The sequence below is a fragment of the Prunus dulcis genome, chromosome 4 (assembly GCF_902201215.1).
Source record: "Prunus dulcis chromosome 4, ALMONDv2, whole genome shotgun sequence".
Taxonomy (NCBI): domain Eukaryota; kingdom Viridiplantae; phylum Streptophyta; class Magnoliopsida; order Rosales; family Rosaceae; genus Prunus; species Prunus dulcis.
The window spans coordinates 9,628,890-9,652,849 of NC_047653.1; the positions used below are offsets into that span (position 1 = coordinate 9,628,890).

At 35.9% G+C, this 23,960-nt stretch overlaps 1 pseudogene; it reads right to left on the minus strand.

Annotated features, from left to right (window-relative positions):
- Window positions 1-21,410: 21,410 nt before the first annotated feature.
- On the minus strand, window positions 21,411-23,618 carry LOC117625303 (annotated as a pseudogene).
- Between the last annotated feature and the right edge of the window lie 342 nt (window positions 23,619-23,960).

A 23,960-nucleotide genomic window follows, 5' to 3' on the forward strand; every position in this document is an offset into this window, starting at 1 on the left:
GCCATAGGATGAAAGAGCTAAAGAATGAGCTCTCATTGCCAGAAGAACTAACTTGCTAGTTTTGCTAAGTTGGATAAAATTGCACAAAGAAGGTATAGCTTATCTTCCTAAAAATAGATCTAGGATCTCTTGAGCTTGCTTGTGTTTCTTTGTAAGAATATTATTTGCTTAGTGGATTGCCTGGTCGGTTGATGACCCCAGTTTTTCCCAGTGGTGGGTTTTTGGGTGAACAATTTCTGATTTGCAGCTTCGTTATTTTCTAGGTTTGTGTTCTTGATAGTTGACTAGTCATCGCATGATATTCATGCATTTCTGGGTTTGTGTTCATGGAGTTGACTAGTCATCATTATATTTTGTTTGCTATTTACTTGATTATGATGTTTTTCACACACTTTCACCATAGTTGCTGCTTTCACAGGGTATGCCTAGATTGATGGGTCCTTCTGAGTGCCTAAGTTGTCACTAGTAATCTGCTAGGCTATCATGTAAAGATTGTTATGCTCTATGTGTGTGTTCTTCGTTATGGTTTCTCAAGACTAGTAGTTGACTAGTCATAAGTATATTTGGTCAAGGTTTAAAGTGTGTGAAGATCACTGTGTCTGCTTGAATAGGATTTAAATTACCCCTCGTCACCTAAGTACCAATTTCAATTTGTATCAGAGCACTAGCTCTTAATATAAATAGAGAGATCCTTTGGGTGCTAATTGGTACTAGGTCTGTAAACATAAAAATGGATCAAATTGCTCCTTGAATTCATGACGAGCTTAGTTTGTTTGTTAAAAAATATATAAGGGTTGTAAAAAATAAAACCAAAGTCACTAGGAATTGTTAAAATCCTCCTTGTTCCTTTGCATGTGTGTCTCAAGACAACGTTCTTGAGTAGAGGAATTTTTTGGATTCTTATGGCTTTATGGAGAACAAAAGTTTGAAGGGTCTTGTAAAATGCTACATACATGGTGGCGCTGGTGTGGAATGTGCAAATAACCACATGACAGAAACTAAAGGGATAGAACAGTCAATTAGTGTACAATGGAGTGATAATGATTGTGATGATTTCAACAAGTTTATCACTTCATCTAATGAAAAGGCAAATCATTTTGCCCTTGATGTTTCTGTTCATAACTCCTTGCTAGAGTTCATGTAGTTAATGAGGGAGAATCTGAGTCTAGAGATGATAGGCAGGATGACCAGTCATACAGAAACTGTGTGATATGACCAAGATACTATAGCAAGTTGCACTTAATGCAAAAGTATATTAAGGACAACAAGATGATAACCCAGGATCAGAACTTGGACAACTGATAAGTATGTCTTTTATAAGACAAAATGCGAAGTATGCGAAGAGAATAGTATTAGAGCATCGGAGTGGAAGCGTACACCTGAGTAACTCTGGTCGGATCCTAATTCCTATATTACAGGAAACAAACTCTAAGAAGCTGTTCTAGAGTCTCATGGGGCAATAGCTCAAGCTGAGGAACTCAAGTCTCATCAGGCATCTAAAATTCAGAGAAAACGTTATATAAATGAGTTGGTTACTCATGACGTTGATTGTCTCTAAGTGGCAAAAGAAAGTTGATATGGCAAAGATCATAAAAGTCTAGAACACATCGGCTATAGCTTTATAAGCGACTTCAGGTCAAACACATTATGTGGCTAATTGGCTTTACGTGCAACTAGGAAACTGTTAGATATATGCCCTAGAAGCCAATATAAAAATGAAAACTTCTAAGGAAATAATATATAATAATTAAAGGGGCAAGAACGTTGCTTTAGATATATAACGTGCACAAAGTAACAAGTCCATAGATTAAGACATAAATGGAAAGTGGTCTAAAGAAGTTAGATGCACGAGACTATTCCATACATGTGAATACCGTATCCTAAAATGTTCCTGGTCATAGGATCACTAATTGGACAATGGTGACCCACAAAAACTGGTACACATTATGTCTGCTCAATTGGGAGGATGACTAGTCTCAAGTCATTCGCGTAGAGACACTGAGACAGATGTGTAGGTGCTCTATAGAAGATGGAGTCCACTGAATGTGTTCAACTCTAGAATTCTTGTATGGAAGTCTTACTCACAGGTGTTAAAAAAAAGAATTCTAAAGATGTCATATTAGGGATTTTGACACAAGTTTACCATATCTCGAGAATATAACATAGAGTATTGAATTAGAGAATGATCGAATTGCATTATAATCACAAACTGACTAGGTTCTCTAAATGAATTCTTTTTAGCTTTGGTAGCCATGACATACTACTAGGTGTCACTCATGGCTTGTAGAAGCCGTGTAAAAACTAATTATAATTAGCCTTTCACCAATAGGGAGAATTATATGGAGGGATACAATTCACACTTGATTCATAGTGAATCATTCATATCCACTGCCTTGCTAATTAGAACTTATAAGATCGCACACCGAAAAGGAATTGATTGAGAAATTAAGAAGAGAATGAATGATTTTATGACTTGGTCAAAGTCAATGTGAAAGTCAAAAGTCAAAGGTCAAAGGTCAAATAGTTGACCCGACACTTGACGCGGTCAACTAAGGATGACTGAGACTAACACTCGTTAGACAAGTGAGTGATTAAATTAGTTAAATCACTAGAGTAATTAAATTGATTAGATTAATTTAATTATTCAATTAAAGTTATGAAACTTTAATTAAATGTCCATATGACTTGGAAATTCAAAAGGGAGTTGACAATATGGACTTAGGCACATATGTGAGACATTATAGGATTAATGTGTTGAACCAAGATAGCAAAAAAATGACACAGAAGGGAGGGGGGGTGTGGCTACCAGGGCTTGGGGATATTTTTGTTACTTTTGTGACATTTTTTATCCTTTAAGTGTGTAGCTATAGTATCCTATCATCCTAGGGTTTTCAAATGGGAGAAATTGGAAAAGAGAAAACATCAAGCTTTCTCTCCCTAACCCCTTGAATCGGTCACGTCAAGTGACGGTACTAGCACCACTCTTCACTTATTGTCTACTCATTCTCTCATCCCATTCAATCATTGGTGAAGAGCTTTGGGGAGGTGCATATCTTTGTACCTATTTGGAGAGCTACAAGGTGGAGAATCAACATCAAAGGGAGAGCCAACAACAAAGGGACCATTCCCTCTACTTGAACACCATTCTTGGTTTCAAAATTCGCTCCAAGGGTATGAACATCTTATAGTAAGGAAATCCAATTTGAGGCACCATTATGTTTTGGATTGCTTAGTGGGAGTAAGAATTTACTATTCACATGAGAAGGAATTGGACCTTCAAAATGTTTTCTGCTTACCTTATTGGTTACCTAGAAAAGTCCAAATGATATAGATTTTATTATCCTAACCAGGGTATGAGATTATTGAAATCAGTAACGTCAGTTTCATTTTAAATGGTGAAATTAGTGGGAGTGGATAACCAAGAAATTGCTCATCATGGCAGAACCAAATTCTACAACATACATTATATTTGAGTATTTCCTTTGAATTGTTACGTAATATTACTGTTGTGGATCCTATGTAAAAATATTTTATAAATATTATGTGTGGCCCACATGAAGTGATCTATGTGGTAAATAGATTGTTTAATTGGTTTAATAAATATTATTTAGAATAATTATATTGGTCAAATATAGAGAAGCAGTTTCTTATGTTATTATTGTGATGGGTGGTAATTGATTATGGATTTCACTAGGAAACGGTCATCTCTCTGCCTATAATAGTGCACATACGTACCCATCTTATGTGTACGCTAATGAAAACACGTATTAGGATTTTTCTAACGTGCAAAAGGCTATAAAGAGAAATTTATTTCCTCTACACTGACGGCTCGCCTACGGATCGCTCAAGACAAATATCTTGATATGGTAGAAGACTAATCATTCAAGGTATGTATGTAATTAAGTCTAATTGAATTTCAGCCTAATGCTATTGTGAAAATCATGAAGTTCAACATCTTGGATCATGGATTGGGTCTTATGATTTTACCCAATATTAAATTTACATCCTATGTGTATTATGGTTGGTTTCAAAATTGGAGAAACTTCTTTGCCATTGTGGATCCTATATATGTATGGTGGTTTTAAAATTTGATTACAATCACCCATTTTTTATTTATTTATTTTATTTCCAAAATGTAAAGGGAATTACACACTTCATTATAGGCATGCAGCAGGTAAACAAAGAAAAAGTACCATTATGGACCTCACTCACGCATTCAAAGCGAGAGGAAAACTTAGAAAGAAGATAAAACTAGATTGGGTTGATAAAATTAGTGTCACAGACAAAGCTAAACATTAATTTGTAAAACCCGACATATATAAAGTCACTGTGGTTGATCCAAAAGAACAATTAAAATAAGCTTTTTACTTGAGTATGAAGTTACATGCACCTCTATATTGAACAGCTCAAGGATATATCTCAAGGAAATGAGGTGCAGGTCCAGTGGTTAATGAACAAAATATAAATTACAGAAGGTAAATAAATGAAAGGGGTTAGATGTTTGGTTTTAACAGGTTGAGTATTTCAAATTTTTGGGGAGTTTTGCAAGGGAACCGATAATTACGTCCCATAATTATCTCACCAACTAGTCTTTAAAAAAAAAAAAAAAATTAATTAGCATTCTTGCAGTTATTTAAAGGAGTGCATGCCCAAGGTGAAGATGTTACAAGTGCAGTAGAGCTCCCACCAACTCCTTTGTTAGCTCACCAAACAAAATAGGAGACATACCAAGCTCATCAATTATAATCCACGGTAGAGCTTGAACTTGACAAGGCACATTATGGTCATCAAGATGTTGCGGTCGCACGTGACAATTTTGAGCAAATACTTCATGTTTTCTTCTCACTTCCTCATATGGTTCACCACAAATTGAGCAATCAAAATGTACGAGCCGTACAACGAATGTTTCTTTTAGCCCTACAACAACATTGTAGCTATATCCTTGAAACGTTTCTTTGAACACTTGATGCACACCCACATTAAGCTCATGTGTATAGTCTTGATCACGCCTGTACCACAGAAAGACCAATGAATGCGAAAGACACTCAGTGAACTCATCGTAATGATCAAAAAGCGCGTGTAGAACTGATTTGCAATATTCCAAATTATAGCTGGATTGTGTCATCTTAGCCACGCACAAAAATCCACCGCTCATTTCATCAAAAAGGGCTGCATATAATAAAGTCCTTCTCATGATTTCTAATACGTCTTCGAAATATTTTTGCCTCCAATACAAAAAATAATCCCAAATATGTGGACCACCAGATCCATTCAAAATTGCGTCATAATCATCAGATGTGTGTTCGCATTCAGAACCATTAACAAGATATGTATGAGGATAAAAGCTTCCTTCCTTTTTCTCGAAACCAACTAAAATAACGGACCCCTGAAATTCCTTCCCAAACTGTGATTCCCATGTGCCAATATACTCATGGGCTTTGTATGCTGCAAGATGGATGGCGTCATCTACTGCCCCATTTGTTTGCATTGCATCTCTTATCATTTTATTCACATCCATTAACACTTCTGCACATTTCTCAGAATCTCCCGCAATTGCTGCAAGTATGTGGCAATCATCGGTTAGACATAATTTAATTGCTTTCTCATTCTCTATAAATCCTTCCTTGTCACCATTTCCATTTGTAGCCCTCGTATCGACACCAACAAAGATTTCTTAACCACATATAACAGCGATGTTTGTTGTGCCCCATCCCTCTACCTGTGTAAAATTTGAATTTTATTGAGTATTCTTGTCTTTTCTAAATTAAAAAATAATTTATTTTTGTCAGAAAATTAAAAAATATTTAGGCAGTTAGAATGAAGTAATTCAAAAGACATTAAAGACGTTACACAAACAAACAAAAAAACAACAGAGAGGAAGATGCATTTGTATGAGGTTGTTCAGAAAAGAAATACAGGAAAATAAGATGGCAAAATGTTATACAACATTAGGAAGATACACCAAATTAAAGAATCAGTAAACTATATGCAAGCATTCCTCCTCATGAAAGAAAGAAAAAAGAAAAAAAAGAAAAAAAAACCTATATTTTTGTAAAGTGGTGGTAATATCATAAACCTTCAATTCTTGCTTGGCTTTCTCCAAATATGCATGTTCCGAAACTAAGTTCTGCAATTTTTGATTGATCATAGAATATGCCTCCGTTGTTCCCATGTTCCACTGCATATGTCAACAAGTGTACCTACATCAGTGCAACAAATAGAATATTGGAAAACACAAGTGCAACTCGACTATAATCACCAATTTCTTGTTGAAAAATAAAGGTAAGCTTTATTGTTGTCCAAAAACAACTTGATAAGATGTCAAACTTTTAGGTCATATATACTATCAAGGAACTAAGAACAAACTAAAAGAGCAAAGAAAATAGAGGACTTTGATATAATAACATAAACATACATCAAATACATTAACAAGAGAAAGCAGAACATGTTGCTACCTCTTGTTACTGGCGTGGTTACTTCGACGCAGTAGGGGAGAGAGAGAGAGAGAGAGAGAGAGAGAGAGAGAGAGAGAGTTTGGCTGCAGGCAAATAAAAAAAGTCAGTCTTCATTGGCAAGAAAAATAACAAAAATAAAGAAAATAAAGAACGAAAAAAAAAAGCGGTGTCTTGTGCTCACAAGTGCAGTTTCGCAATGGCTAAGATGCAGAAAGCAAAGAACAAAAAAACCCGGCTGTAGTTCGCTGGGAAAAAAAAAAAGTACCACTTCAGTTGCTATGTCTTTTGGCTCATAAGCCAGAGTAGTCCAACTATGTGTGCAAAGAAGTGCGGTGTGTGGCACCTTTACTGCAGAGGAAAAAAAAAAGTGTTAGTCTATACCTGTAAAAAGAAGAGAAAAAAACAAGTGAGAGCATAGCAAATAGGTGCAATTTCTTACGTAGAGGCCAAGATGTACCAAAGAAAGAAAGAAAGCTTGATGTTGTCTGCTGCGAGCACGAGCCCTTGAATGTGTAGTTGCGTTACGAACAAGTACCATGCCACCCTTTTATCAGAGCAGCTACCGTTGTTTTGTTAATTAGGAAAGTTAAAACTCTTTCCTACTGGACCAAGACTTTCCATGCTTGCAATTCAAGAAATCATACAACAAAAAGAGAAATATCAATATTGATACTTGATTTGCCGTAGGTGCAAATCATGTAGGGCCCACTTCAAATATACTTGGATCTGGAAGCAGAATAATGCTCCTATTTAAGGATATCCTAGCCCCGTTTGTGGGCTGGATTAGACAAGACTAGATTAGACTTTATATTTTGAATTAGACTGGATGATACTGGATTAGACTTTGTGTATGTTGTTTGGTGTTATACTTAACTTTGGACTGGACTGGAAAACATAGTAGTTTTGAAAATTTATATTTATTTATTAAATTTCACAAAACAAAATTGTAGCTTGGCAAAACAGAAGAGAAAAAAAAAAAGTTAAATTGAAACAAAAAGAAAAAAAAAATCGATAGTATGAAGCTATGAAGAAAACCAAGAAAGCAAAAAACAAAAACATTACTTCAAAAGCAAAACCCATCCAACAACTAAAGCAAAAAGAAGATCAAATTTCTGGTTCTGATCGCCAGCCCTTGTAAAGAGAACCATTTTCCGCAAGGAATCACAGAGGTTTGACTGCACATTTTCAAAAGAAGAAAATTACAAACGAAACCAAGATGTGAATGAGTTCCAGATCTGAAAAGCTTGCAATGAGAGAAGGCCCGTCGACGCACAGTACCTCAACTAAGTCGACAAGGCCCATCGTTCACTTTCGGTGAGAGAAGAGAAGGCTTCGTTCTAAATCCATAATCTATCGATGGGTTCTAAAAACCCTGTTATTTTGGATTGGTGTCCAATAAACATATTCAATCCATGATTATGTATTTTAAACTCACCAAACAACATACTGGACCCATGTTCATTTTAATTGACATATCCAGTTCAATCCAGCCCACCAAACATGGCGTAAAAGACTAATTTTGCTTTTGGGTTTGATGAATGTGTTTTGAATTTTGTTTCCGAAAAATTTAATCATAAGGTCAATGTGTTAAGGGGAATCTCACTCCCTTGGACTGTGCTAAATAGGACTAAGCCCGTGTTTGGTAAGATAGAGGACTAAGTTAAATGAGATTGTGGAGTCCAACAGTAGAAAAACCTCCTCACTCGCTCTCCTTATACAGAGAGCCTAAAATTCGGTTCGCAAAACAAGTCCTTCGCTAAACTGAGAACACGCAACTCCACTTCTCTCTCTTTTGCGTTCATGACTCTGCCACTCCTTCGTTCAACATTGACCGCTCCCAGGCAAGTTTTTCTAATCTCTCCCTTTTGATACCTCTCTTATTCCTTTTTCCACTTTTCTCATATGCTCTCTCTCTGCAACATTATATTTTTCAAATGTAAAGTGTTGGTTGCTGTTGGCTAGCCCCCAAGCCATCTCCAAAAATTGGGCTTCACTTATTGCAGCAATGCTTCCAAAGCTGACATAGATGACAGATTTTGGTGCTTGGGAGTTTGGCCATGGAATGCAGCTTTGGTCTTGTGATAATAAGCTGCTACTTGAAGAAGAAGAAGAGGCTGCAGGGAAGCACTTGTGAAATGGGCCTATTGGGAAAATTGGGATGTTGAATTCTTGGCGAATTGTGGCCAGTGAACTTCCTTCAAGGTCTTCAAAAGTTTTGAAAATGATCCCGTATGAGGCCTCAGTTTCCTTCTTCAGGCCTGACACTAGTTCATCGTATTTTTCTGGTCCATAGTTTTGAGCACCGGAAGGTCTTTGACTTTGAGAGGTGGAAGCTCTATAACTGGTTCTTCTAGTCGAGAATCTAATGATACCAAGATAAAAACATACTAACGAAAATATGAAGTAATTGAAAGTATAGGTAATTGTTCTCACCCAAAAATTTAAGTAATTGTCAAGTGTAATATGTAGATTTTGTAGCAAACAGCCAGGGAATTTGGACTTTCTCTTTGTCTGGATATCTTTGTTTTTAACTAATTGTTTATTAAAAATCAAAGGACTTTTTCCATCTTAGTTAAATAGGTTTGATATAGTCAAATAAAAATACATTATATAATTCTTAGACTTCTAATAAGCGAATTAGATTTAAAACTAAGATCGATAAAATTAAAGCACCTAACTCAAAATCTATCGATAATGAGCGGATATGCCTAACATCTTACGTATTCTTGGTATGAGATTTATGTACTTTGAACAAAGATAAGTAGAGGATCTGGATCCGCGACGAAACATGTAAAGAAAGAAGCTTAATAAAAAACCACACCTTGTATGGGGAGGTAACCCTTTTCCAGCAGAAGTGGAAATGCAGCATAAGCAACAAAGGAAAAGGCAGCTGAAGTCCTTAATAGAATCCTTGGGAGCTTAAGGCTCTCAGCAACAGGTTGAGTGAAGTGAAACAGAAGGTCAGAGATCAAGCAAGCAACAGGCTCCTGATTATCTTATAGCGACCTAGCCAAGCATTCTCTGAAGGGTTCAGAACACTTAACATTGAGAAGAGAAATAAACGCCAAAATATCACTTGTGGAGGCCTCAGCTTGAGATAAGGCAACAGGGATTGAGTGGAAGGTGAAGTGTGGATAGGTTGAAGGGTTGAGAGGGTTGAATTGGGTGTGGATGATGGTTATGGAGAATCCTTGGTGGTGAAGAAGGTTGGCCAGTTCTAGCATGGGGTTTAAATGGCCTTGAAGGGGCATTGGAAACAGTATCAATCTCAAACCCTTCCTTTGCTCCATGTTAGAATTTAGAGGGAGCCTCTGTGAGATTTCCTTGGCTTTGGCTTCTGATTCTTGTCAATTCTCAATGTTAGGCATATGATCAATGTAAATTCCATGTGGCCCTATGTCCCTTAACTATTAGTGTTTTGCCACATTTGTCTCTTTTGTTTCAGCAGCATACATGAGAGTAATATTCTCTCCGGCGGAATAAGTATAAAATGTAACACAAGAGTTGCGAAGATTACAATTAATTAAAACATTAAGAAATATAAAATGTTTAATTATATTTGTTAAATTGTAATTAACGTTAGAGAAACAGTAACTCTTTATTCTCTATTATTTCAGTTTCAGACAAACTTGATAGAAAAACATGGTTCAGAAGGAATATCTTTCCTCCTGGCGGGTGGAAGAGTCGGGCATGATGCAGACCAGTGTTTACCTGTGGTCAAACAGATACCACAATTCTTGAGAATCGCACGTCCTTCATCTTGGCCACAACAGGACCCTCTAAAGAACCAACCACATACCCTACAAACTACATCACAACCATTGCCAAGAATTGCATTCTTTGGGACACGATCCTTGTAAGGGCATCGTTGTGGAATGTGCTCACCCACCTTTAAACAATACTCGCATTCACCTGTTTGCAGTTTGTAAATCTATTATTAGATACAACAAAAACAAAAACAATAAAAATAATTATTTATAGAAAAAATAAATGAATGAATGAGGATGAAAAAACCCAAATATGGGTCTTGTGAGCACATGATATTGAATAACAAGAATCTTTGATGAAATATATGTAAAATTGTAAATAGAGAAGCTACAGACGAAAGGGGAGGCAAGGGTTGGTTAGGAGGTGGAAGGAGGAGCTATATAATTTTTTTTTCCTCTCTCTCTCTCTCTCTAAACTCAAAGGCATACCAATATCAAGACGAGGGAGCTGGAAGAAAGGAATGTAGGTGCCATCAGGACCAGCCTTTGTTTCTTCAACTTTGCTACCTATTTGCAATTATATTGTTAAATACAAACAAAAACAAAAAACAAAAAAAGGCGATGATGTCAGAGAAGTTAGAAGGTATGAGATTTATGATCCATAAAAAAATAACTATAATATTAAATGTCGGTTATCCAATATGCACACACCAAAATAACTTGAATGCATAAATTGTCTTCAAAAACAGAATTGAATGCATCAACCAAACTAAAAGAACTTTTTTTTTTTTTTTTCCAAAATACAGGGAGTCCAAGCAAATTTCAGATAATCTTCCTCTCAAACCGTAAAAACAAAAGTCAAGAGCATACCAGGAGCACTAGGACATAAGAAAGGAGAATAAATGTGAGCAGCAGCAGCCTTTGATTCTAAATAAATGGCGAGTAAGGCATAAAACATTTAAATAAGGCCATTTTACTATTCTATTCTCTCATTCAAACACTGCAAACATAAAAAAGGTTTTTTAGAAAACTAGTCTCAAAACACTGAGTTCAAGTAATTAACCATTTGTCTACCAACAATCGAAAATCAGTTATAGCTTAACTTGATCAATTAGCAAAGGCATGGCACCATTCTTCAATTACTTCCAAAAAATAAAAAAGAAACAACGTGCAACACAAAAATTTGTCTAAAAAATACACCCAAATAACCAAATGCACAACGAACTCAAAACTAATCTCCCTCTAAAAGTATTTCCAAAACAAATAGAACTAAAATACTGTACAAGACGAAATTCTATACATGCACTAAAAAGTACATATTTTCGATGTAAAAAGAGAAATTGTCATACACAAAAGCTGAGACATAAAATTTAAAGCCCAAGTAATTAAATTGCAAAAATTCTTCCTTAGAAACCCTTAAATTAAAGGAGAAAAGAAAATAATACCGATTGGCCAGCCGAGTTTCAAAAGTGGAGAAGTATCGCAGTCAAGGGGGACCATCTCTGGTGGGCAAAGGACCTTTCTGCCACCTTTCTTATTGACGACAACTGAATTGCCACAGATTGACAAATCGCTGATGCGGGGGATATCTGGTGCGAAAAGTTTCTTTCCGCCGTGGTCCTCAACGAACCCCACCGACTGAGCATTCGATTTCTGGCAATCTAAGGATGAGACAAGGTCCATGGATGAGTCTGTTTCGAAAGAGAAGAATGCCTACCTGCAGAGCGTTGGATTTATTAGGGTTCAAGCTTCACATAGAGATGAGATTGTAAATTGTTAGATTAAAAAAGGAGGTTTTTCAATAAAAATTAGTTTTATAGCAATAAAAGTTAAGTCCGTCATGCAACTTAGCCTAGACAAATTCTTTCTTAATCTTTATTATTTTAAGACGCTCCCAATGTCGATTTTTTCTTGGTTTTTTTTCTATTAGTAACCTAGACATACATGCACATCAATAAGAATCATTGTTTCTACAACTCCAAAGGTGGGTTCTGGCTCTTCTGACAGCAAAACCAAAATATGCTAAGTCACAGCAGAATTGCAGATATCGGGTAGTCAAATTAAAATTCACAGAAAAACCAAAATATGTTTCTGAAGCCAAAGAGAGAATTGATACCTGAGAATAAATCAGAGCCCCAAGTACACCCTAACTCAGTAAACGAAGAACGCTAAGTAAATAACCAAAATAAGAAAATAATAAGAAATCCTGAAGAAGACTCTGTATGTAAATAACCAGAAGAATAAATAGAAGAAGACTTAGGGTTACCAGGCTGCGGTTTCCTCCTGGTAGAAGGTGAAGGCTTTGTTTGTTTGTTTTGGTGGTAGCCTAGCGTGTGAAGAGAGTTAGGGTAGCTAGACAAGAAAAAGAGCGTCCGATAATTTTGGCTTTTCCCTGTTTAATTCCTCAATCTTTTGTTTCCTTTTTAGAACAAATTTTTTTTTTTTTTTAATGAACAAAAGTTTAGGGGAGGGAGAGGCTACTCCCACACCCAGGGCTAGAGTAAACGTGCGACCTAGAGCTGGTTGGATTGACGCAAGGGCCCATTATCCCCCTCCCCCAATATGGAAGACTTTGCAAATGTAAAATAAAATTTAAAAAGTCTAAAAATTTAAATATTAAGGATGGACCATCACTTATAAGGGTGTGCAAGATCCAATCCAATCAGCCCAAATTGACTGATTCAATTCAATTTTAATCGGTGTTGATGATTTGACGGATTGGATTGGATATCCTTAATTTCAAAAACCGACATGATTTGATCGGATGATGGATTTTCTTGTGAGAAGTCAATCCAATCCAACCTAGTTAGTTTCATGCTTAATTTTCTCATGTAGGTAATTGTTATTGAGAAAGTTATGAACATTTTAAGTAATTTGATGGAGTTATGTTTAATATATTCGAGAATCAAAACGGAGTGAGGGTGAAGGGAAATGATGAAGGGGAGAGAGAGTACGAAACAGTGGGTGAGTTTGGTTGTGGAGGTGGAGCGGCTGGTTCGGTCTCCATGGATATGGTGGACAGAGAGTGGGGTAGAGGGAGGAAGAAGCTGTTGCTAGCAATAAGGAGAAAAGGTCTCACCCTGCACCCAATTCCTATCAAGTATCTGGAGTGATTAGTATTCTATAATTTCTCAAGTATCTGCAAGAAAGATATGAACCACAAAAAGCTTCATCAAAATGGGAAGGATCATGAATTCACATATGAGGAGTTTCCGTGGAGTTTTTGCACCAAAAAAAATTAAAAAAATTACGCAAGCACACAGGATCATTTCCCTGAATTTGCACATTATCAGTATTGCTGTTGTAATAAGAAGTTTGACATTCATTGAGAGAAAGGGAGAGAATTTGTTGTTTTTTTCCCTTTCATTATTTAATATTTTAATATTATTTATTAAATTTAAATTAATTTTGTGGCGGATCCCACATTGGAGGTGGTCAATTCGAACTATGTTAATTGGTCAGGTTTAGAAACGTTGAGTCTCAAATTGAAACCTTAGGGCCCATTTTGATATGGCACATAAATTTGGAAGGAGTAAAATGTTTTTAATCCTTGTTTGTGTAATCCTTGTTTGTAACACTCTTCGTCAGCCATTTCTCATAACTCCTGTTAAATTTTAGAGAGACGAGTCAGCAGCCCACTACTCATAACACCGATATTGTCCTCAACTTAACTACTACTAATGATATTAATAATGAAACCATTCATTATATATTTTATTTTATTTAATTAAATTTCCAATGTCGGACTTATATTCTTCAACAAGCCCAACCACTCCACTCTCCATCATCTCTCTTTCCTCTTTTTCTCCTCTCCTCTTCTTTCCTTTTTCTATCTTCTTCTTCTCTTTTTTTTTTTTTCCTTTTTTCTTTTTCCTTCTCTCTCTCTCTCTCTCTCTCTCTCTCTCTCTCTCTCTCTCCTCTCTCTCTTTTGGTGCTCTCTTTTTTTCTCTCATTCTCTCTTCGATTATGGTATTATATAATAATTTAACAAAAACTAAAAGTTTTAAAATAAAAAAAAATTGCTCAACACCAAAACACGCAGTAGAAAACCCAGAAAACTTGATTTGTTTGTTTGTTTTTTTTTTTTAATAAAGAAAGAAAGAAAAAACAAAAGAAAACTAAGAACTCGTTCTTGCACCTCTTGTCATCCACCACCACCTCCGACTGCGATTGAAATTAACAAACCCAACGATGAAAAGTAGAAAATAAATCAATTTGAGTGTGATGGGTAATCACTTGAAAATCATCGATTTCATGAAATCAGCCAAGAATTTCCTAAATTAAAAAATATATACACACACATAGACTTTGCAAATGTAAAATAAACTTCTTTGGATTAACATAAAAAAATCGAATATATATCTTTGAATTTACATATTCCCTTGGAGGAAAAACAATATTTACATCCTAATATGTAAAAGAAAGGTAAAAATAGCTTTACACCCTTGAAAATATTACCCCCACTTTGGATGCTCTAACAGTGTGATTCAACATATTTGACACCACATATATAATGATAAAGAGGAGCATTACTCTGCTTCCAGATAACCAAAGTATATTCGAAGTGGTCCCCACATGATTTGCACCTACGACAAATCTAGTATCAATATTGATATTTCTCTTTTTGTTCTATGATTTCTTGAATTGCAATTGTGGAAAGTCTTAGTCCAAACGGTAGGAAGAGTTACTTTCCTAGTTAACAAAACAACGCTAGTTGCTCTTATAAAAGGGTGGCATGGTACTTGTTCCTAACCCAACTACACAATCAAAGGCTCGTGCTTGCAGCAGACATCATCAAGCTTTCTTTCTCTCTTTGCTACATCCTGGCCTGTAACAAAACTGAATCGCCTGGGGGTACGTAAGAAACTGCACCTATTTGCTATGCTCTCACTTTTTTTTTCCTTCTTCGTTTTACATGTATAGAATAACTCTTTTTTTTCCCCCCGCAGTAAAGGGGCCACACACGGCACTTTCTTGCACACATAGACGGACTACTCTGGCTTATGAGCCAAAAAGACATAGCAACTGCAGTAGTACCTCCTTTTTTTAGCGAACTACAGCAAGCTTTTGGGTTTTGGTTTTTGTTTTTCGCTTTCTGCACTGCATCTCACCCATCACGAAACTGCACTTGTGAGCACAAGACTGCCCTTTTTATTTTCTTTATTTCCTTTTTATTTTTTTGTTATTTTTCTTATCAGTTGAAGACTGACTCTTTTTATTTGCCAGCAGCCACTCTCTATCGCTTTCTCTCCTGCTGCGTCAAAGTAACCACGCCAGTAACAAAGGGTAGCAATATGTTTCTGCTTTCTCTTGTTAACGTATTTGATGTATCAAAGTCTAACTATTTTCTTTGCTTTATGTTTATGTTATTATATCAAAGTCTAACTATTTTCTTTGCTTTATAGTTTGCTCTTAGTTCCGTGATAGTATAATGATCTAAAAGTTTGACATTTCATATGGTTGTTTTTGGACAATTGTTGGCTGCTGCTGTTAACTCGTTGAAAATATCTTTTATTTTGGACTTACAAAACAGCTGACCTTTCTTTTTCAACAAGAAATTGGTGATTCTAGTCGGGTTGCACTTATGTTTTGCAATATACTATTTGTTGCACTAATACGTACACTTGTCCACGTATGCAGTGGAACATGGGAATGACTGAGGCATATTCTATGATCATCAAAAAATTGCAGAACGTAGTTTCAGAACATGCATACTTGGAGAAACCCAAGGAGAAGTTGAAGGTTTATGACATTACCACTATTTTACAAAAATACAGTTTATTTTCCTTTTAGGAGGAAGGATGCTTGCATAATTAACTGATTCTTTAATTTGGTATATCTTCGTAATGTTATATAACATTTGTTGTCATCTTATTTTCCCGTATTTGTTTTCCGAACAACCTCATACAAATGCATCTTCCTCTTTGTTGTTTTTAGGTAGAGGGATGGGGCACAACAAACATCGCCATCATTTGTGGTCAAGAAATCTTTGTTGGCGTCGATACGAGGGGTACAAGTGGTGACAAAAAAGGATTTATAGAGAATGAGGAAGCTACTAAATTATGTCTAATCAATTATTGCAACATCCTAGTTGCCATGGCGGGAGATTCCGCGCAAAGTGTAGAAGTGTTAATGGATGTGAATAAAGAGTTAAGAAATGCAATGCAAACAAATGGGGCAGTAGATGACAACATCCATCTTGCGGCAAACAAAGCCCGTGAGTATATTGGCAAATGGGAATCGGAGTATGGAAAGGAATTTCAGGGGTCTATTGTTTTAGCTGGATTTGAGAAAAAGGATGGAAGCTTTTATCCTCATACATACGTCGTTCGTAGTTCTAGATTTGTCCACACATCCAATGATAACGACGCAATTTTGAATGGATCCGGTGGTGCACATATTTGGGATTATTTTTTGACTTGGAGGCCAGAATATATTGAAGGCGTACTAGAAAAAATGAAAAGGGCTTTATTATATGCATCCCTTTTTGATGAAATGAGCGGTGGATTTCTGCGTGTGGTTAAGTTGACACAATCTAGCTTTAATACCGAATATTACAAATCGGTCCTAGAAGCGCTTTTTGATCATTGCGATGAATTCGCTGCGTGTCTTTCCCATTCATTGATCTTTTTGTGGTACAGGCGTGATCAGGGCTATACACATGAGTTTAATGTGCTTGTGGATGGTGTGTTCAAAGAAAAGTTGCTAGGTTATAACTACAATGTTGTCATAGGGCTAAAAGGAACATTCGTTGTACGACTCGTACATTTTCATCGCTCAATTTGTGATGAACCATATGAGGAAGTGAGAAGAAAACATGAAGTATTTGCTCAAAATCGTCACATGCGACCGCAACATCTTGATGACCATGATGTGCCTAGTCAAGTTCAAGTTCTACCGTGGATTATAATTGATGAGCTTGGTACGTCTCCTATTTTGTTTGGTAAAGCTAACACATGAGTTGGTGGGAGCTTTACTGCACGTGTAGCCCCTTTATCTTGGGTGCGTTATTAGTTCCCTTGCAAAACTCCCCAAAAGTTTGAAATATTCAACATGTTAAAACCCAACATCTAGCCCCTTTCATTGATTGATTTTTGTAATTTATTTTTTCTTTACTCATTGGACTGGACCTGCACCTCATTTCCTGGAGATATATCCTTGAGCTTTTCAATATAGAGGTCCATGTAAAATCACTTGTTTGGAATTAAATCTTCAAGTAAAAAGCTTATTTTAATTATTCTCTTGGACCAACCAGAATGACTTTATATATTTTGGGTTTTAGTATGAACACGATCTTTGTTGTTGGCAAATTAATGCTTGGCTTTGTCTGTGAAAAATAACTATAATATTAAATGTCGGTTATCCAATATGCACACACCAAAATAACTTGAATGTATAAATATTTATGCATTAATTAAACTAAAAGAAAAAACACTTTCTTTTTTTCCAAGTACACAGAGTCCAAGCAAATTCCAGATAATCTTCCTCTCAAACCCTAAAAACAAAAGTCAAAAGCATACCAGGAGCACAAGGACATAAGAGAGGAGAATAAGTGTGAGCAGCAGCAGCCTTTGGTTTTAAATAAAGGGCTAGTAAGGCATGATGAAACATTTAAATAAGGCCCTTTTACTATTCAAATACTGCAAACATAAAAAAGCTTTTTTAGAAAACTGGTCTAAAAAACCGAGTTAAAGTAATTAACCATTGTCTACCAACAATCCAAAATCAGTTATAGCTTAACTTGATCAATTAGCAAAAGTATTTCCAAATCAATTAAAACTAGGATATTGTGCGGGACGAAATTCATAAATGCACCAAAAAGTAAATATTTTCAATGTAAAAAGAGAATGTTTCGTACACACAAAAGCTGAGACAAAATTTAAAGCCCAAATAATTAAATTGCAAAAAATCTTCGTTACAAAACCTTAAATTAAAGGAAAAAGGAAAATCATATTGATAGGAACCCTTCAACCTTAACCCAATGCTAAAGAATCAGAACTATTATTTCTTATTGAAACTGGAATGAGCATAAGCCCAGTAATATAATCGCTTTCCAGTTAAGCCAATAACAACTGTTAACTAACAAAACAAATTGCCAGCTAACTAACCAATTGCCTAACAAACCTTGTCAGCTTAGTTAACATACAAAAAGACCATATTAACCCTGATAATCCTATCAGTTACCCTCCCTTTTAAAACAAAATCCTTGTCCTTAAGGATCAAAATCAGGAAAGCGAGCTAGCATCTCATAATAGTCTTCCCATGTAGCTTCATCCTTTGGAATGATGCTGTCAATGGATCAAAACTTCAGTTGCTGCAGCATTACCGCGCTTAACCATATATAAGACGATCCAAAATAGCCATGGGATGATCTTGCACAATCCAAGTATCGATGATCACGGGCAGAATTGGAGAAATAGTAACATCTAATCCCAAATGCTTCTTTAGACATGAAACATGAAAGACAGGATGCAATTTAGAAGAGCTGGGCAACTTCAAACGATAAGCAACAGTGCCCACCCAAGAAAGAACTTCAAATGGGCCATAAAATTTCGGTTGCAACTTATGGAAAGGATACGAAGCCAAGGAAAGGTGCTGATAAGTTACCAGACGCAGATAAACCGAATCACCGACTTGAAACTCTCGCAAGATATATATTAAGTAATATATTAATATGAGAGCTTACTTGTTCTAACAAAAATGCAAGATATATATTAAGTAATATCATTTATGAAGTTAATTAAAATATTTAATTAATACCAATTATTCACTAGATAAATAATAGTTGTAACATAATTAATAATTCAAGTAATTAAATCAGGCTAAGATATTGTTTAATTACTAAAAATAACCTTTTTTTTTTAAAAAACATTATTGACCCTTTTTAAAATATAAAACAGTATAGCCGCACGGCTATACTCGCTTTTAACCTTTTTTTTTTCCCAAATTTTAAAAACAGTACAGCCGCATGGTTTGACACGTGGCGCCTAGGTGCGGGCTGGATCCCTATTATGCTTATAAATAATATAGCCGCACGGCTATACTAGTTTTTTAATTTTTTTTAAAAATAGTATAGCCGCAGCCACATGGCTTGACACGTGGCGCTTAGGTGCTGGCGGGATCCCCATTATGTATATAAATAGTATAGCCGCGCGGCTATACTAAAATTTTAAAATTGTTTAAAAAATCGTATAGCCGCGCGGCTATTCTCGCTTTTAAAACTTTTTTTTTTTAAATGTTCAGAACAGTACAGCCGCATGGTTTGACACGTGGCGCCTAGGTGCTGGCTGGATCCCTATTATGTATATAAATAGTATAGCCGCACAGCAATACTAGATTTTCTTAATTTTTTTTAAAAATAGTATAGCCGCTCGGCTGTACCCTGCTAACCTAGCGAATTTTGAAAATATAAAATCAGTTTCTTTACTTTTGATTTTTTTTGCCAACTTCTTTAATTTCATATATGTAATTAATTTATATCTTAGCCTTTTTGAATTACTTTAATTAGTAAGTGCTTGAAGTTCAATGTGAAAATATATTTGAAGCCCTAGAATTACTTTAATTAAGGTCTTGAAGGGCTTAATGAATACATTTAGAGACCTCGAAGGTTACGTATTATACATGTACGTACGTGTTTTTCATGTTTAACACTTGTATACACTCATATATTATTGATTAAAAATAATATATATTTAAAAAATACAGTATAGGGGCCGAACTTTTAAGTTGTAATGTGCCAAAATACAGTATAGGGGCCGAACTGTGATTGGTTGCTGATAAACAGTGAGAAAATCTGAGAAAAAGAAATCATGAATGTTGTTAGCCGAGCTAGGATTTCATGTGCACCAAATGCATATAAAAAATTTTACAATCTTTCAGCATTAACAGGGCACAAAGCAATTATATATGCATAAAAAAGTTATACTGAACCATAAGTAATAAGAAGGGAAAAATTATAACATTAGAAAATCTTACTTGTAAAGAAATAAAAATCTTGAAGCAAGTTGTAGGAAAATAACAGCTGAGCAAACACCACAAATATAAATTTTTCTTTGCAAACCTGAGACAAGTACGGCTTGAGACTCCAACTTCGTTTTGAGTTTTTATCAATTTGGGTCATATAAAAACCAAAGCTATTATTTTCCTAGTTTCTTGCTGGTTGGCAAAAGGACATTTTTTGTGGAAAACTTGATTTGATTGGTTGCCTCCTTAATTTCTATTAATGGTGTGTTTACTAATCAGGAATTAGAATTCTTATTAGGAATTGAATTTCATCTATGCAGGATTCATGTGTTTACTTCACATCAAGAAATTAAAAAGTAAGTGGGGCCCATACAAAATTAGGAATTGAATTCCTAATTTCGGAGGAATTCAATTCTTGGGTGGGAGATGGTATTCTAATTCCTGGAGAACTAGGGCATTAGAAATTCATCTTTTTTACCCATTATATCCTCACACAATTTTAAAAATTCCAAATTTGCCATATACTTTAACCCAACAATGAGGACATTTTAATAATTAGCACCACTTCTACCCCAATTCCATATATAGTTTAGGAAACAACTTCAATAGGAATCCCGAATATAACTTTCCTCAATTCATATGGTTTAATAAACAACTTTAATAGGAATCCGGAATCTAATTCTCATTGATCCAACTTATCCTCAATTCAATTCATCCTAATCCAATTAAGAATTCGTAAACATGTCATAATAGATTTGGTGGGGCCTATAAATCCTTATTCACCTCTACTTTTGTCTTTATTGTGGGCCTGGCTTTGCCTTTGTGTTATTTCGGTTTTCGGCTCCCTTATTGGGCTCTACCGTTTGAGCTTTCAAATCAACATTAAAAAATCAGCCCAAAAAAAACCAGTTTGAAACTATTCTATCTAAATAACCTTTAACTACATGGTGTCAAGCAAGTGGGGTATAGCTCAGTTAATTGAGTTCTTCCACATATATCCTTATGGGCAGAGGTTTGAAACTCCTAGGCACCCAATGAATATTTCCCCTCCCCAAATGGCTTGTAAAAAAATTTATTTAAAAAAAAAAAAAAAAAAAACCACATAGAATCGATTATTGAGGCGATACACAATCCCCCTCCAATAAAGGCACAAAGTTGTTAAAATCTCTAGGTTTAAATTACAAGTAGTAAAAATTTTAGACTACACACAACAACACAAGGCCTCCCAATGCCCTCAAAACACCAAGTTGGAGAGTCATTGACTCCGAGTTTGGAAAGCAAATTATCATTTTTCTAATGACAAAATGTGCTTAACCAAGCCCTCCAAGGATTGGTATGAAGAGCCACCTTGTTTGATGCAAACATTTGCCTTCTCCATTAGCTGGAAGATTCTCTCTCTAATCTCTTCCCCTTCTTTCTCCACCATTATTTTCCTAACTGTTCTTTCAATCTCACCTCTTTTCATCCCATGCTCCAACTGCAACCCTACTTTCCAAACATCACTTACACATCTTGCATTCGCCATTTGATCACTGAGACATGGCATGCAAATCATAGGGACCCCCTCACAAATACTCTCCAATGTAGAATTCCAACCATTGTGAGTCCAAAACACTCCAACAGCTGGGTAGCCAAGCACCTCCTTTTGTGGAGCCCATTTCACAATGTGGGCCCTCCCATTCAGGGCCTCTAAGAACCCACTTGGCAGTGGTTCAAGCCACTCCGACCCATGTACTAATCCGGGTGGGATCACCCACAAAAAGGGTTGGTTGCTGTTGGCTAGCCCCAAGCCATCTCCAAAAATTGGGCTTCACTTATTGCAGCAATGCTTCCAAAGCTGACATAGATGACAGATTTTGGTGCTTGGGAGTTTAGCCATGGAATGCAGCTTTGGTCTTGTGATAATAAGCTGCTACTTGAAGAAGAAGCAGAGGCTGCAGGGAAGCACTTTTGAAATGGGCCTATTGGGAAAATTGGGATGTTGAATTCTTGGCGAATTGTGGCCAGTGAACTTCCTTCAAGGTCTTCAAAAGTATTGAAAATGATCCCATGTGAGGCCTCAGTTTCCTTCTTCAGGGCTAACACTAGTTCATAGTATTTTTCTGGGTCCATAGTTTTGAGCACCGGAAGGTCTTTGATTTTGAGAGGTGGAAGCTCTATAACTGGTTCTTCTAGTCGAGAATCTAACGATGCCAAGAAAAAATTATAGTAATGAAAATATGAAGTAATTGAAAGTATAGGTAATTGTTGTCACCCAAAAATTTAAGTAATTGTCAAGTGTAACAGCAAATAACAATGCATGTAGATTTTGTAGCAAACAGCCAGGGAATTTCTGTCTGGATATTTTTGTTTTTAACTGAATTGTTTATTAAAAATCAAAGGACTTTTTCCATCTAAATAAAAATACAATATAATTATTAGAATTCTAATAAGCGAATTAGATTTAAAACAATGATTGATAAAATTAAAGCATCTAACTCAAAACCTATCGATACTGAGCGGATATGCCTAACATCTTACGTATTCTTGATATGAGATTTATGTACTTTGAACAAAGATAAGCAGAGAATCTGGATCCGTGCCCAAAATATGAAGTAATTGAAAGTATAGGTAATTGTTGTCACCCAAAAATTTAAGTAATTGTCAAGTGTAACAGCAAATAACAATGCATGTAGATTTTGTAGCAAACAGCCAGGGAATTTGGACTTTCTCTGTCTGGATATTTTTGTTTTTAACTGAATTTTTTATTAAAATCAAAGGACTTTTTCCATCTAAATAAAAATACAATATAATTATTAGAATTCTAATAAGCGAATTAGATTTAAAACAATAATTGATAAAATTAAAGCATCTAGCTCAAAACCTATCGATACTGAGCGGATATGCCTAACATCTTACGTATTCTTGGTATGAAATTTATGTACTTTGAACAAAGATAAGCAGAGGATCTGAATCCGTGACGAAACATGTAAAGAAAGAAGCTTAATAAAAAACCACACCTTGTAGGGGGAGGTAACCCTTTTCCAGCAGAAGTGGAAATGCAGCATAAGCAACAAAGGAAAAGGCAGCTGAAGTCTTTAATAGAATCCTTGGGAGCTTAAGGCTCTCAGCAACAGGTTGAGTGAATTGAAACAGAAGGTCAGAGATCAAGCAAGCAACAGGCTCCTGATTATCTGATAGCAACCTAGCCAAGCATTCTCTGAAGGTTCAGAACACTTAATATTGAGAAGAGAAATAAACGCCAAAATATCGCTTGTGGAGGCCTCAGCTTGAGTTAAGGCAACAGGGATTGAGTGGAAGGTGAAGTGTGGATAGGTTGAAGGGTTGAGAGGATTGAATTGGGGGTGGATGATGGGGAGAATCCTTGGTGGTGAAGAAGGTTGGCCAGTTCTAGCATGGGGTTTAAATGGCCTTGAAGGGGCATTGGAAACAGTATCAATCTCAAACCCTTCCTTTGCTCCATGTTAGAATTTAGAGGGAGCCTCTGTGAGATTTCCTTGGCTTTGGCTTCTGATTCTTGTCAATTCTCAATGTTAGGCATATGATCAATGTAAATTCCATGCGGCCCTATGTCCCTTAACTATTATTATTTTGCCACATTTGTCTCTTTTGTTTCAGCAGCATACATGAGAGTAATATTCTCTCCGGCGGAATAAGTATAAAATGTAAAACAAGAGTTGCGAAGATTACAATTAATTAAAACATTAAGAAATGGGCCAATGTCTAATTATATTTGTTAAATTGCAATTAACATTAGAGAAACAGTTGACAGTTAAGGGGGAAGATGAAAGGGTGCTAGGATTTGCTCGTGAATCGAGGCGTGGGTACTCTTGGT